The following is a 6,044-nucleotide window of genomic DNA, read 5'->3' as shown; positions in this document are numbered from 1 at the left end:
TACTTACCTGTTCGAGGACATAAATGTATGACAGATCTAGCACTGACATTCTTCCTATCAATGTAGCACTCAGTACAACACCAGTTCCCTCTGAGAAGGCTAGTACCACACTGCTCTTTGTGTGATGGGCGGAATTTTGATCTCGTGAAAGATGCCCACATTCTAATCAGTAGAACATGAAAATATGTTATCGTACATGGCAAAGAGAAATCAAAATAAGGAAGATCAAATTAAGGTGGTAATAAACTGACTTTGCGATGAGGAGATTCTCTTGGATTGCCTGGCTGAACGCACTGTAATCACAAATGTCTTTGTAAGTGAAAGAGGGAGGCAGGTGGACCAACGTCAGAGAACACGTGACAAAAGAAGCAGAGAGAGAGCGAGAGATTTAAAGATGCCTCACTGCTGTTTCTGAAGGGGGAAGGAGCCATAAGCCAGAAATTCTGGTGGCCTCCAGAAGCTGGAAAGAAAAATGGAACACACTCTCCTTTAGAGCTGCCAGAAATAACATGGTCCACTGACACTTTGATTTTGGCTCAGTGAGACCCATTTTTAGACCATAAATTGTGTTGTTTGAAGTCACTAAGTTTGTGGTAATTTGAAACAACGACAATAAAAAACAAAAACACCTTATTATTACATTGTAATTTACATCAAGAGTCTGCAAATGTGTTCCATAAAAGGCTACAGGTAGTAACTATTTATACTTTGTGGGCCACGAGGCCATATAATCTGCTACTGTAGCAGGCAAGCGGCCACAGACAATATACAACGTGAATGAGCCTGACCGAGTTGGTGGCAGTTACAAACCTGGCTGAAGGAACGGCTCACAATAGGAGGAAGCCTTTAGAAATCTGACCTCTTGGAATTAAATCGCACTTTTCATGTAAACCTTATTCTTATGCTTGACGTAAACCTTATTCTTCTGGAGTGTGGCACCTCTGGGGAGGCCGTGGGATGTGATGAGAGAAAAAAGCTCTAGGTTGGGAGTCTGGCGACCTGGTCGTAGTTCTGGTTCTGCTAACACCTGTGCACCTGTGTGACCTTGGGTGGGTCATTTTGACGCCTATGTCTTGGTTTTCCCAGCAATAAAATGAAGCAACAAGTCTAGAAGGTGATGAATAGAGTCTTCTACTTTCTTTTCTCTAACGGTGTCACTGATCAAGACAGGTTAACCAGGAAGGAGTTTGAGGATGATTCAGTTTATCCTTCGAAGTGGTATTTGCACGGATATTAATCCATGGCATAGACACAGAAGGAATCCAACTGAAAAAACAGAGAGGCTCTTCAAGTTACTGGACTGCAATTCAATTTATAGACTTGAAGGTGAAAGAAAGGGTAAAATGGACGATAAAACCATGTTACTGTGAACAATGAGAGGGAGCGGGAACCCGGAGAATCTTGAATTCGGAAAATGAGCTTAGCTGGGCTCTAAGAAATAAGACCCCATGGGCAGACCGGAGACCAGCGCCCTGTGCGGCCCCTCAGGGAACTGGCTTTGGAGCATCATCCTCAGAGAGGACATTCACAGGTAAAAGGTATATCCCGAACCACTTCGCGCTGAACTTTCTTACCAGCCCCCGAAACAAGATGGTGACTGAAGGATGAGGACGGTGATGGGGACACAAGTCCTTTGAGAGGAGTTTTTCTCCATCCGAGAGATGAGTTGTGCACATCCCCACATGGAAGGAAATAAAGCAAACCTTCCAAGAGCCGCAGAGCATGCTGTGTCATGGGCAGATGCCTTTAAACTATGCCGCCCGATGCAGTAGCCACCAAACACATGCAACTTTCCTAATCTAAGTTTAAATTCATTAAAATCAAATGAAACTAAAATTTCTAGTTCTGCCTTTTCACTAGTCACATTTCGAGTGCTCAGTAGCCGCATGACTAGTCACTACCATTAATACATTCCCATCCACGGAACAGCGCTGCCTTTTCTCCGGTGTCCTGGGCCTTCTTCTGGGTCATCTGAATGACTTTCAGAACCAGGCACCATGACTGTCTCAGAAAAGGGCCGCAGTTAGTTGTAGTTTGATACTCAGGACCCTTGCTCCATGATTTACATGGCATTCATATCGAGGGTTTCTTTTTCCAACTTTTTTTTTTTTTTTTTTTGGTCCTCTAGGTTGTAACAGTAACTCCCCGCTGCAGTAAGTATTATGACAAGCACCTCCCCGCTCAAGTTTCAGATGCAGTTTCCAACTGACAGAGGGATAAAGGTCACTGCCAGACTCCCCCTCCACTGTCCCTGCCCATTTACTCACCTAGAATCACACCCAGGTTTAAAGGGGTTTTTTTTGTTTTTGTTTGTTTGTTTGTTTTTTGTAATTTAGCTGCACCCCTTCCCTGAGGTTGAAATGCGAGGAGATGCACAACCCAGATTTTGTCCTCTCTCACATTCCCTTCTTCCTCAGAGTGGAATCTCATTCAAATTCGAGGGAGTCAGGAAGGAGGTGGAGTCTACAGGGAGGTGAGAAGACCTGGCCCTGCCAATCAGGCATGAGCACTGTCTTGGTAGTGGAAGTCTTTGCCACCGACGGGGGAGGGGGAGATGCTGAGGTGGCCCTTGTAACCTGCATCTTCTGTGCATCATACACATCAACAGATAAACTTTGTGTAGGTCCATATTCAGAGACAGAGACAGAGAAAAAGACGGGCAGATGCGGGCAGAGGACTCTTTCTATGGGTGACAAACAGATGTTTTCACATTCTAAAATACGGCTCTTTGAAGTCCTCTGATTTCCCACAAACATCACTGCCCAGGGCCACTGAGATTGCACAAAGCATCCCACTGCAAAATGCTTCCGACTAGGGAGTTGGGTTAATAGAAATATGTGGTATCTCTCTAGCTTGTCTCCTACTCAAGAAACGCTTCATTAGAGTCACCTACTTGTTTGGGTCTAAACCACCAAGGCAGGTGCAGTTTTCAGAAAGGCAACAATATTCTCCTGGAGAAGGCAAGAAAACCCTGTGTTCTACCTCATTGGTTCTCACATTGGCTCCGATTCGTTAGCCACGTTTATTAGAACTTATTATGGTTTACAGAAGCACATGGCTGGAGTGAGGAGGATCAGCAATGTCCTTCCTGCATATGAAACATGGTCCCGTAAAGGCCTGGGGCAGAAGGAAGGCCCTGGATGGAATTAATAAAACTCAAGGTAAGCAACGTTATCTAGTCTAAGTCCCCATATCAGATACAGGATTCCCCTAAATGTAGTTCTCTAGGCTCAGCCTAAACACTGCAAGAGACTTGTTTTATTTTGTTAATTCAAAACACCAGGGATGAGAACAGATCTGTCCCCATCACTCTCTCTCCCTAAATTCGAGTATGATATACATATGGATGAAAATATATGCGTCTAGCTTCAGTCTTTCTGAATTCCTAAGAGTTCATCAGAGTGCGGACTCGCCCTTTAGCTGGATTGATGCAGCTTTGACACTTTTTTCAGTCTTTTCCTGCCACTGCTATAGGATAAACCTCCATCTACTGAATGATTCTGCCAATTTTCAAAAGCGTGGGTGATAGAAGTAAGTGCATGAAGAATTTCTATAATGGCAGTAACTGTAATTTTTATATGAGAAGCTAACTCTTGTCATCTGATACAGCTTCAGAGGCCAAAACCCTAACAGAGCAAAGCTGATGAAGTCAGGTCAATGGGTCTAGTTCTGCATTTTGCATGAACTAAAATAGGTCGTTTGTGTCTCCTGTCAAGCCTGGTAAACTTATAAGAGCTGGTTCAGTGTCCCATTATAACTATGTGGATGATGGGCATTTCAAACAAATCACAGTGTTGAAAGCACCTTGGCTTTGCTTGGAAAAACGATGAGGAAAAAACAATGAATTAAAATAAAATGCCCCTGCTTTCAAAGAAGGCACATAATATATAGTATCTCAACAATGTTAATCCTTTTAATGATGAAAATCAAAGAATTGGAGTGTATCAAAGTTTGTGTTAAATCAGAATTAGAATTCATTCTAAATCTTCAGAATTTTCGAATTTTTTTAATTTCCAAATTGAGTAACAATAGACGCCCCGAAAGTTAAGAGACTAGAATCTAAAATTTTTAAAGGTTTATTTCAAACTGAGGAGGTATCATGTATTTAGTGACAGTTACTCTTAAGATAAATTAGGAACTCCATGGGTACATCTGTTTCAAATTATTAATGGTTATGGAAATTTTCACATTCTCTTCTGATTGAGGTCTAATGATTTTCCCTAAAGGCACAGTCAGTCTTATATTTATATGATTCTATTTTCATACTTTGAAGATGAAAATTAAAGAACCAAGGATCTTAGGTAAAAAATTCAACGCTAGATTTCCTTGATTGCTTTTTTGGTATGGGGTTTTTGATTCCTTTCCTTTCTGATGGTTGGGACAACACATTCCTCCTTCTTCTACATCCTTCTAAGCTTCCTGTTTTCTTCTCGGCCTCATTCATTCATCTCACAATTAAACACCCTGGTACAGTCCAGGGCCTGTGAAAGTCACAGATACCCAGCTCCACAGAAGATCACAGCCATGTTCCGGGCCAGCTCAAGGATTCGGGACCCACTTTTGAAGATTCTAGTGCAGGAAACATGTCGACTCACACTCATGTCCCGAGGCGTCCAGCTGACCGCTCCTCTGTCCTTTTATGGTATTTCTATCAAAGTGATTTAAATACAAATCTCCTAACTTTGCCCTTCTGCAAAAAGAGGACAAAAACCAGTTTGGGGTCCCAGAGGAACCCTCTGCCTCCTGATTCACTTCCATTTTTAAAACCAGCTTGAAACACTAGACATTTGATCTAATAAATCTGGTGTAGGGAGTCCAAGCGACTCGTCTCAAGAGGCTGGTTTTCAGGTCACATATTATCCTTACCCTAGGAAATATGAGCTGTTGTGCTAACGGATTCTCCTTGGGAGTAGATGCGAGGGCAGAGACAAATTCTCTTCTGAAATTCAGTCAGGATTTAATCACCAGCTCCCATGTCTCTTCTGATGGAGGGTCCTTATCATTTCATCATACCAAAGAGACATCCCATAAGGCACACATACAGAGCTCCTGCACTGGAACCCTCTGACGTGGTTGTTTGTTACGTCCTCTAGACAATTTAGGGTCATAGAAAATGTTAACCTTGAACCTTGCATCTGCACAGCACTAGACATTTTTCAAAGGGCTCTCATGTACATGGTCTCATTTGGCTTTTACAAGGTCCGGTGGCCTGTCAGCCACAGAGGGAGCATGAGACACAGGTGGCAGTGTCCTCCAGGCTAGAGCATGAGCTCCAGGGTCAGACTGACCTGAATTCAAATCTTGACTCTGCCATTTATTAGCTGTGTGGCCTTGGATAAATTATACCACATCTCTGAGCCTCAGCTTCTTCATTATTCACCTGGGATAATAAATAGTACCTTCCTTAAAGAGTTGTTCCAAAGTCAAGTGTGACAAAGAAGCCATCTGAAGGGTTAGCCTAATAACTAGAATGTGTAAACTGTGAAGTAAATGTCAGCTATTATTATTAATAAATATGTTTAGCCTACATAAGAGCGATCTGCAAAAGGATTTCTAGCATTAAAAGTTCGTCCTGTCTATTCATTAACTGGCAGGGACAAAGTCCTGCGTTGACAGTGGAATGCAAAGACACAAATCATAGCATCTCTGCTAAATTATAGTAGCAATTTGTGAGTAACTGATGCTCTGAAACTCAACAGGGCTCAGCACTAGAGGTGGGTTAGTTATGTCATTTGGTCTAGTAATTCAGAATATGCTTATTATTTACCAACCATTAGTTAGAAATAGTTACAGCATTGGTATTTCGCTTTCAGCCATGCATTATTTGTAAATAAAAAATCATGTTAATTTGTTGAGTTCACTATTCTCTGGGTTTTCTGGACAATTGGCTGTTCTGACAATATTAACTTGGTAGGCATCCCTGCTCATTCTACTTTTCTCAATTTGCTTGCTTAGAACTCTAAACATTTTATAACAAGCTTTACCCCTTCTCTAAAATGAACTAAATTTGTAGACAAAATAAGAAATGTGAGAATTACGTATTT

This window comes from Pteropus vampyrus, unplaced genomic scaffold (assembly GCF_000151845.1).
Source record: "Pteropus vampyrus isolate Shadow unplaced genomic scaffold, Pvam_2.0 Scaffold27, whole genome shotgun sequence".
Taxonomy (NCBI): Eukaryota; Metazoa; Chordata; class Mammalia; order Chiroptera; family Pteropodidae; genus Pteropus; species Pteropus vampyrus.
The sequence above is the reverse complement of the archived record's forward strand: the minus strand, read 5'-3'. Positions refer to the sequence as shown.